The sequence below is a fragment of the Lepisma saccharinum genome, chromosome 14, assembly GCF_977018435.1.
Source record: "Lepisma saccharinum chromosome 14, izLepSacc3.1, whole genome shotgun sequence".
Lineage (NCBI taxonomy): Eukaryota > Metazoa > Arthropoda > Insecta > Zygentoma > Lepismatidae > Lepisma > Lepisma saccharinum.
In genome coordinates, this window is record NC_139242.1 from 76,488,272 (window position 1) to 76,499,439 (window position 11,168).

Sequence of the window (11,168 nt, forward strand, 5' to 3'; positions counted from 1 at the left end):
TTTATGCACAGTAAGGCTAATCGGGACTGGACCTACAGTTTAAAGTGGGATCCGAACCACTATGTGCCTCCACCGGGAATCGAACCCGGGACCCCTTGATTACAAGGCGACGACGCTACCATTGCTACTATTACGAATTTTGCTCAAAATTATTTGTACATTCACATGTGATAATGAGAATATTAACTCTGCCTTAAAAAATAAATTATTTTTTGCAAAATTCAAACCATACCTAGACTCCTGAAAAATATCGTCCAATCCGACATATCAAGCTCTTTCTGTAATTTTTATGGTGAGTAAAATATAAGTTTCGTTTGACTAGTTTTGTGATGTCTGTGTCATTTAACTAAATGAGAAGTGACATATAAGTACAGCGGAACTTCAATTTTATGTTTTTGAAGGGAACGATATGAAAAAAATGCAGGAAACCGTAAAATTAGAGTTTCACTGTATATTAACTTATGTTAATGCAAATACACATACTGGGAAAAAAATAATTATATAAAAAAGACAAACAAATATTTAATGTACAGTGGAGCTAAACAGGAAAATTATGTATAGTTTGGTCTCGAAATACACAAGACCAGAATACAAAATAAAGTGTAGTGTTCCAAAGTCGTACAACCCTAACTTGCATCGAAAACAAACTTTAAAGCTGTAAGTGATATTTACACCATTCATTTTTTCATGTTGAAGCCTTGCCCTTTAATATTTTTAAAAAATATGCCAAATTCCCAACTTATTCTATACAGGAAGTTTCAGAAATTAATGGGGCAAAACTTATTCTATACAGAAGTTTCAGAAATTAATGGGGCATGTTGGACAAATTGTTTTTTTTCCCACAATACTAATTTTGGGGGATAAGAGATAAGGTCATAATTTGAAGTTTCATGACTGATGCCATGTTAAGCTGTTATTTGCGACTGAATATTGGTCATGTCCAATGCATATAATTTTATCAACGCTAGGAGTTAACGATTTTGTTAGCACACATGGGCAACATGTACCCAAGTACTGACCATACAACCACATGGAAGAATCATAATTTTGTTCTGAATTTTTACTTTTGATAGAAAATTTTGTTGCACCTGGCAACACATACTTTGATTTTGCCAGTGAGTAAGTAAATGCCTGTAATACCAGTACAACTGAAATGGTGGATAGTAAACTCAAAGCAGGGTGCAACGAACAATCCTTTCAGAAGAGTTATTTCAAGACAAAGTTGTCTTATAATTTTTCACGGAAAAGTAGAGCCAACTCTTAAGCACACGTGCAGGGGCGGCGCCAGAAATTTTCGACCGGGTGGGCAGAAGCTCCATATTGATAAATTAGGGTGGGCGGTATAAATGTAAGACCATATATAGTATATATATATATATATGTATGTAAGACGTATGTATCCCCCTCTCTCTCTTACACTTCCGATTTTCCTCTTACTTCTTTTTCCTTTTCTTTTCTTTTCTTGTTATCCTCTTTATTATTTTCTTATCTATTTTCGCATCTTGTTCCATTTCCTTTGTCTCTGATGGACACAATCATTTCAAGGAAGTGTTTACCCAAGCGCAACCATACATTCTAACCACATTCTTCCATGCATGTTAATACAGTGAAATAAATGTGAATTAGGTTTAAGCTTGTGTTGCAAATACAAGGCACATACTTCATTTTATGTATTCGGCGACAATGATAGAAAGTGCGATGGTAGACAATCGTGAAGTTTCTCGTAATTTAAATGCATGTTCCTGAGCATAGTATTTTCATCGTACGAGTTTTTGACTGAAAGAGTTTTCTTACTCCTTGGGGGTCACTTTTCTTAGCATACAAGGTTTATACAACTGACAAATCTATCTGAATGTTTGTAGTAGCGGCGATTGGGTGCCAACATTTGAGGGGCAAGGACAATATAACGTTTTCTTGATAGCATAAAGAGGTCATAGTGCGGGGGCAAAAAGTGGCCAAATGTGGTGGGGGAACTGCATCCCCACACTTCCCGGACATCCTAATCGCCGCCACTGAATGTTTGGATTAAAATGAACGTCTTATTAGGAATGATTTAAAACACACACGGAAAACCAATTCTTTGTTCATTGTCCATAAAGTATTCCTAGGCTTATGAAAGGCTATTTTGACAATATCACTCATAAGTTATAAACAAGTAAGATTGAAAAATCTGTTCAGAATTGAAGAGATTATTAGCTAAGTTGCTTTTCGTTTTCTGAACTGTCATGTTACTAATGCGGGAGAAGCAATACACGTATGGTTAAATGAACATATTTTTTGAGGTAACAAAATTATTTAGGACACAGGGAATTCATAGAAGTTGATCACCGTGCCAGTAATAATTCATCTATTTTTCATAGATGTCTTGGGTTGTATGTAATGACCATTTCGAACACACTTGAATGTCAACCTCTATCCTGTGCAACATACCTTGGAAACTTTATTCTTTCAGGGCAACGAGTCCCTGGCGCCTGGAACCACTGTCAAAGTAATAATTTATGAGGGTTTGTATTTTGAGTGTCAGCATGTGTTTGTTTTCGCCCCTTCGTTACATTCATCTAATCACCATTGAACCTTACCGTCGTCATTATCAAAATTAGCAGAAAAATGACAAAATAAAACAAATCAACCAGAACTTACTCTTCCAAAAATGGAGTTTCATTAGTTCATACCTCTTAGAAAGTGGTGATAAAATGACACGTTTGGTGCGAGTTCTTTCTGTATATATTTTCTTCCCAATGGCATAACGCTGTCGTTATAATAGAGAGGTCCTGTGTTCGACTCCCTCTCCTCTGGTGGAAGCACAATGCACACTGGTTCGGACTACACGTTAAACTGTAGGTTTAGTCCCGATTAGCCTATCTGAGCATAAAAGTGGGCTTAAAAACCAACTTAACAAAATCGTCTTCTGGATACTTCGTGACATAACTTTATTTTTCTTTACTTCAGCTGCATCTACAGATTCTGTTGACATTTTCGGCTGATTCATATGGCAAAATTTATGTGTGGAACGAGGATTTCTAAATAGGATAAGCCACTCATTAGCAATTGAATAATTCTGTAGCTCTTTCCACACATAAATGGTTTATTAAAATTTATTTACTTAGGTATTGTAGTGATTATTGTGATTCCTACTTATTAGTAGAACGAATATAAAGTTGATATTTCGCATACCATATTGATATATGAAAATGACAGGTATATAAAAATTGTAATGAAATAAAAAAAGGGACACTTCTGGAATTTCAATGCAGAGCTAATTAAAACTATATTATACTCTGATCACATCACCTCCAGATTCGGCCGAGATCAAGAAAGTACGGGGCCCTAACTCCACACCCCCTATATGCCTTCATGGCGTGGTGCAGAGCACAGGGGAGCACTTTACATTGCTTTTTATTATATTCTCTATCATACTTAAACCCGAAGGTTTATGGCTGCAGCAACACAAGCCTTCCATCTGTCCCTATCCGGGGCAAGATCAATCTAATCTTTCCCATCCTTACCGATTTCTTTCAGGTCCATCTCAACGTTATCCCTCCATCCTCGTCTTGGCCTTCCTACTGTTCTCTTACCATCAGGTTTCCCAACAAAAATCCTGTAAACTATTCTTTCCTCTGCCATTCACGTCACATGGCCTGCCATCTAAGTCTTCTTGATTAAATTATTCTATTATAATAATAATTAAAAAGTCGAAATAATTTATTGTGTTGCTGAAGAGTGTAACGCTAAGATGAGGTTTTTATTTGTTTATTTGGAGATTTATTAACCATACCCAGGCAGGGATTTATATACGTACATGGAGGCCCGGAGCTGCAGCCCTCAAGTTCACCCTAATTCTGATCTAATTTTGATCATACCCTGCATAATTTTGAGCCTCCTAATCATACTAGCGGCTTTTAATCATGGAAGCATTCATTTGATCACAGTTTTTGTTTCAATAACCCTAGTAATTACTTTCACTTTTTAATGACAAAATTGGCTTTCTATGGGTTGATAATATATGAACACTTCAGCATGGATAATATTCACAAGTAAAATATACATGTTATGAACACCAGAATTCACTCATTTATTGAATCATTCATATATCCCCAAGTATATGTACTTATTGAATTTGATTGGGTGGGCAATCGGGTGGGCACAGGAATTTTTGGGTGGGCGCTTGCCCACCCGTGCCCACCCCTGTCGCCGTCCCTGCACACGTGTCTGTATTTGTGACAAAATTCTGTTATCAACTATTGTGTGTCCCGAAAATGGCATTTTTTTCCATTCATCCCACATAATTACTATTCCCATGATCAATACTGGTCGCAAACCACAGATTGGCATGTCATCAACAATGAAATTTTGAATTATAATCCCGTGGGAAAATGTCCATATTATTGGACTCATTAGTTGAAAGAATGGAACACAGATTAACTCACTTTATGTAGAGAAATTTGACAGATTTAAGGTTTTGTGATACACATTGCATTGTTATACACACTGTAAGTACTGTCAGTACTTCGTATGACCATCTTTGGCTCTTTTTCAGCCCATTTTAATCATTGTTTGCGTACAATTCCTTTTTACTCTTTTTTTCTAAACTTCAAACCACGTGGTTTATGAAATTACGTGTTACTCCAAAGATACAAATAAAGAACACCCTTACAACAACCAGAATTAATATTATTTCCTTTGTTATAACCAAAAAATAGCACAAATAACACAGTAAACAATGTACGTATTGTTCCAGGCTTTTTGCGAATGTGCAAAGAATCGTGCTGGCATCTATTCTTGGGACACAGTAAAAGGATTGTACGAAACAAGATTATATCGAAGCAGACGAACAGTTTGATCCCATAAAAAGTTATAACGATCGTCAAATATATTTAGTTAGAACACTTTCAAAACAAGGAAATATGCTTCCTTTTTTACAATGAGTCCAATAATTTGGCCAATACTGAATATCCTGTGAATTTGGTAGTCTGGAAAAATTTCTCTCTGAATTGGTCCATTATTTTCTGGAGCTTCCTGTATGGAATAAATTTACAGTATAGTAGTACAAGATATGCCAAATAACAAGGTTTCAAGACGGGGAAAAAAGTGTAACTATTTAAAGTTAATATTCATGAAAATTATGGTTGTGTGACTTTGAAACATCTGTGCCACATCAAGCATTAATACTCATCCAGATATGTACACAAACTTGAGTTGGTACAGGCAGCATTCATTACGTCAATATGAGGAAATGAAATAAGAGCATACTTAAGTCTTATAGTATTTAGCTTAGTGCTGCTTTTATATATTGCTGCAGAATGACACTGGTGCAAAAGATAACTCTAGCATTTTATAGAAAATAATATCAATCAACAGATACATCATTATTAATACTTTATAATATCTCTTCCATGCATTAACCATGTTACAAAAGGTCCACCGATGCAATACATGAATGGTACATATATTTGTATTCTATCTGAGATCGATGCATTAATTTACAGATATCCTCAATAGTGTCTTTTTTGTGTAGAAATATACTAAACAATACATATCTGAAGATATCTTGATAGATCATAAAACATTAAAGTTTTATATTTCTATACACCATGTGGTATGGTATAAGGCAAGACTTAAATGTGATAATAATAAAATTCTGATACAATTGAAAGTTTTGAAGGTTGTTCCAATAGGAACTACAGTTCATAAGCATGGAGTTATGAAAACACAATAAGTACCTTTTATGCAACATATGCTTTTGCAAGATGTCTTCAAAATGGCGCATGTGAACCATAGAAACATATAAAGGACTTTTCTAATTGCCATTTTTGTCATCGGTGCATCATTTTTCCGCCTGTGCACTTGCAACCCAGCATAACATTTGAACACATCTGCAACGTTTCTTCCTGTAGTGAAACCAATGTTGTAAGGAACACATATTCTGCGTAAAACAACAAACTACCAACCACATTTGTGTTGTAAAATGCAGCGAGCAAAAGTTTCATGACAGGAAGAAATGTCACAGATGCGATTAAAGATTATGTCGGTTGCAAGCATACAGGCAGCAAAACATTTTTTTTTTCAATATCCATAGCTCCGAAACAATGTCCAAATGACAAAGACTGTACTGAGAAAAGTTCTTTGTTTCAATGTTCTCTATACATTTCTGCAGTAGGCAGGTGCCACTTTAATGACATATATTCCATTTAATGACCATATATTCTATCTACGTACTGAATACATCATAATATTTTTCACAGATACTTAATCTAAAGATTAAACTGCACCTGGCAACACTACTGCTACATGAGTTTTACCATTTACAATAAAATATCAAGAGTTTTTAATCACTCTGTATAACTGACACATAAGAAGAAGACAGTTCTTAACCTATATAAAACTATAGACATTGCTAAGACTAGACTGAGAAGGCAAATATTTACCCTGTACATATGAAGTGTGTGTGATTATTACAGTTAAGGCACAATATAAAGTATTATACATTAACCTGTTACCTGTTCCAAATGTGTTTTCTGATGCAATTTCTACATGGACATTTTGCTTTCTAAATTCCGTATATTTTGCATACAGGATGCCCACAAAGAACTCAAAACATTTAAACATACAAACATAAATCTACATATGGCAGTATGTATTGTGTACTATATAAGAAGTGGAAACTGCTAATTTCTTATTGATATTTTGAAACCTGGCCAATGTCAGTTGTAGTACTGGGTATGGTGATGTGGCACTTCCAGAATAAAACAACCATTTTTGGGAAATTCCCACAAATTGTGTCTTTGATGAATTGTAAGGTAAGAATACGCCAAGAAAGTACACCAATGAAACTGGTTCCAATATTCCACAAGGATAGATCACTCCTCAAATTCGACTTTTGTTATTTTACGTACCTTTTCTAAATTTTTACAATGTGGATGAACTGATAAAACAGATGCCAGATATCCAACAAAGGCAACTATGTAATCACTCTTCAAATCAAGTTTCTTGTTGAAGTTACTATGGATGTCAGGGTACTACTTTACTATAGGGGTGACACCTATAAATCATTTATTTCACACTTTTTTTACATTGCTAACGTACTATTCTGCATTGCAGAACATTTCTTTAGGTGAAATAATGAATTTCTAATGAAAATAATGTCTATTTCTTACATTTACGAGTACTTACTGTTACTCGTTATTTCGATTCTGTAACACACATTATGGCGATAGCGTACTGGTTCATCACACGTTGTGAGTGCTTTGTCGATTTATGCAGTGTTGCAACCTTGTTCACCGGAAAATACCTACTTTTGGGAAGATAATATTTAACTCTTTTTTATTTGATGTTCAATAATTTTTGTTATTTGGATCCATTTTTAGTGATTTAAAGAATATATTTTTACTTCTTCTCTCATTATCGGTATTTTCTGCTATACCCGGATTTGAAATTATGCTAATACCTAGCAAACCATTGACTTTAGCCTCACAAACCATTCATGTTAGCCCCACAAACCATTTTTCGTAAGGTTAGGTTAGGTTAGGCAAGCATAGTTAAAAAGAATTCTCGACACGTCATGTTATAGTGAAAACACGGCAAGTTTGAAACACTGACTACGAGGTTTACGTCATCTAACACACGGAACATTGTGCTCTCATGCAGAAAGTAAATGGCGGCAGCAGAAACAGCATGTCGGACAGAGATTTTCGCAGAAAACAACATGCATTCGCATTAAAATGGATCAAAACTATATTCACAAACTTCCACAACGCTACAGAAACTGATTTGCATAAGTACTTTCTCCTGTAAAAAGTAAGAAATCCGTCACCCCTATAGTAAAGTGTTACCGAGGTCAGAACTCCCACAATTTAGACTTGACTTTCCTTAACTCTTTCGCTGCGGAATTCTCTTGCACACAATATCCCTTGGATGCATAATTAAATTTGAAAATATATTTTTTTTATAAAAAAATAGTTTTCACAATTACATTGCATTATATATGAGAGAGAACTTACAAAAGTCATTCCTTTCACTGGAAAACCATTCTGTAGTCCCTGGTGGTATGATATTTTGAAAAAGTTTGAAATTTTGAAAAAAAATAACATTTTTTTAGAAACAATAATTTTACAAATAATTTTTTAGAAACAATAATTTTACACAATTACATTGCAAAATATGTTATAGAGAACTTACAAAAGTCATTCCTTGCACAGGAAAACCATTCTGGTGGTATGATATTTTGAAAAATTTTGAAATTTTCAAAAAAAAACAACATTTTTTTAGAAAGAATAATTTTACAAAATTACATTGCAAAATATGTTATAGAGAACTTACAAAAGTCATTCCTTGCACTGGCAAACCATTCTGTAGTCCCTGGTGGTATGATACTTTGAAAAATTTTGAAATTCCCGCACCTAGATCAATGCTGTTTTGCACTCTGCTCCATGATGTAACGGAAGGCGGTACAAATTCTTCATCAGACACTACACAATCACTGTCACCACTTAAAGTCTCATAAAAACTGTCGTTATTATCGTCACAACTTAATTCACCTTCTGATTCTGAGTCGGCAAATAACAGTTGAGTAACATCATTATCAGACAAGTGTTGACGACTTGACGAAGCCATGTTTACATCCGAACATGCATTTGAAACTGACGTGTCAGAGCACTCAACGCTCGTATGTCAAAGAATTCTAAATGGAAGCGTAATTAGATACATCACACGGATAAAAACAAAACTACAAGTTCAAATAGTTCAAAATACTATCAACAGATGTCAGAAGGCTACTAAAAGCGACGTACTTCGGAAATGCGACAACCGCAGCGAGTGGAAGTATGAACTCGCAATAATGCGACTTCCGCGGAGCAAGACACCTTTCGTGCTGTGCATAAAAGCAACGACCGCAGCGAAAGAGTTAAGAAACTAGGCAATACAGTTACATATTTCACTCCATTTACCTACTCATATTAGCTGTCTTCAGCAATCCACCCCCACCCTTCAAACTGCTTGGTGAGGAGTCTGTGGTTCATTGATTAAACAGGTAACAGGTGGGAGATCAAGAGATATTATTCTACATTTTAAAACAGGGTCTAAAAATAAATATTTACAATTACATATCAAAAAATACATGGAAATAGATATGAATCTAATAACTTGTCATACACAATGACAAAAAATCAGTCTAATGTGTGCAACACAATGTAGTCTTTCCTTTGAATGTGTCACATTCACATACACACTGTGATTTGAAATGTAACAATTAGGCCTCTTACATATTCCTACATAAAGGCAAGATTTTTTAATAACTCTACACAAATATGATTATTCAGAAAACATTTTTCTAATCCCCACGATTCAATCAAATTGCAAATAAAAACATGTCAACACTGATTTTGCGTGGAAAACTTTCAAAACAAACATGTTTTATTTGCAATTTATTTAAATAATAGCAGAGCTGAAAAGCAGTATAACATCAAGGAGAATATTGCTAATAAATATTTTTACTTTATTCAGTAATAATAATAATAAACTATAAGCACATGCATCCACAGAAGTACATGCTCTATATATTTATACTAATCAAACTTGTACAAAAATTATTATTATTACCCTACGAGCATAAGTAAATAAACATTATATCTTACTCAATATTGCTTTCACTAATGCTTATTTGTGTGCAATATGATTGATTGAAACACACACACACACACACAAAAGGTATATGACTAATCAAGATGTAAATATAATACTCTCAGACACAAAATTTATAAATGGAATGAATTAAAATCCCACATAAAGGAGATTTGCATTCTATGGCACATGCATGGACTCATACACACACACAGTATTCCTTAATGGCACACCAAAAATTTCAGGCACATGACAAACGTAAAGCAATTGTGAATGATGCTATGTTATGCTATGCTATGCTTAATAAACACTATATTCTCACGATATTTATTTGAAGTAAATATACCATAGCAATGGTTCATGTGGTTTTCCCCATAACAATAAAAAGGTCTCACTGCAGAACATGGGCTGCTTTTTTCCTCTAAATAGACGAACAAAATTGATATCCCCTGAAAGTTCTACTTCCATTTTCCGGTGTTACTTTCCGATTACTATTATATTATTGCATGTAAAAAAGGTTTTTCCTGCTACTAAAAGCAATGCATTTCTCCATTCGTTCGCGTCCATATTGTTTACGCACAGTTCCTGTCATTTGTTTCGGGGTCTTCCTCTCCATACAAGAGTTTTGCTACCTTGTGTTCCGACGTCAGGCGATGAATGCCTATGAGGTTAGGTTAGGTTCCATTAGCATAAATACAATGAAAAATTATTCTTTGGGCTAAAAGAACTAAACCAAGCTAGTCCTACAATAAAAATGCTTTTTCCCGTGACGTCAGAACACAAGGTTGCTCAAGTGTTGTGCGATAAGTGAGACCCTTCGTTTCACTGAATTTGAGTTGATTTGTCGCTCCGGATTCCACCCACACACACAACTTTCTTTCATTATTTCAGACAAGGAATGCTTACAAGGTTCGGTTAGGCCTGTTAGGTTGGGTTCCAATAGCAAAAATACAATGAAAAATGTTTTTCCTGCTACTAAAAGCAATGCATTTCTCTATTCGTTCTTGTCCATATTGTTTACGCACAGTTACTTTCATTATTTCCACGAGGAATGCCTACAAGGTTAGGTTAGGTTTCATTAGCATAAATACAATGAGAAATTATTATTCAGGCTAATAGAACTAAACCTAGCTAACTAAAAACGTAGGCATTTTTTGCTTTCACTAGATTTGTGCAGGAATGCGCCACCATGTCACTTTTTGCTTCCAAGAGTGGCCAACCAGGATACATATTTCTCGTTTTTTTTTTTCAAGGAAAAAAAAATTTCCGCACCTTCAAACTTACTTTTCGTGATTACTAACTACAAAACATTACTAACAACCGCAGCAGCCCATATTCTGCAGTCTTACCCAATAAAAATACAAAAGCAACCATGTCAACAAGTCATCTTTGATACTTATACTTTTTATACTGTAATTTCTACATCCTGCACAAAAAATTACAAAAGAGGGCTAAGCCAATGACATTTTAAACCAATAACCAATAATTTAAACTTGTTTCGAATATTTGTAAATGTTCATACAGAAATATTTAATTCAAACTATTCCCGATCT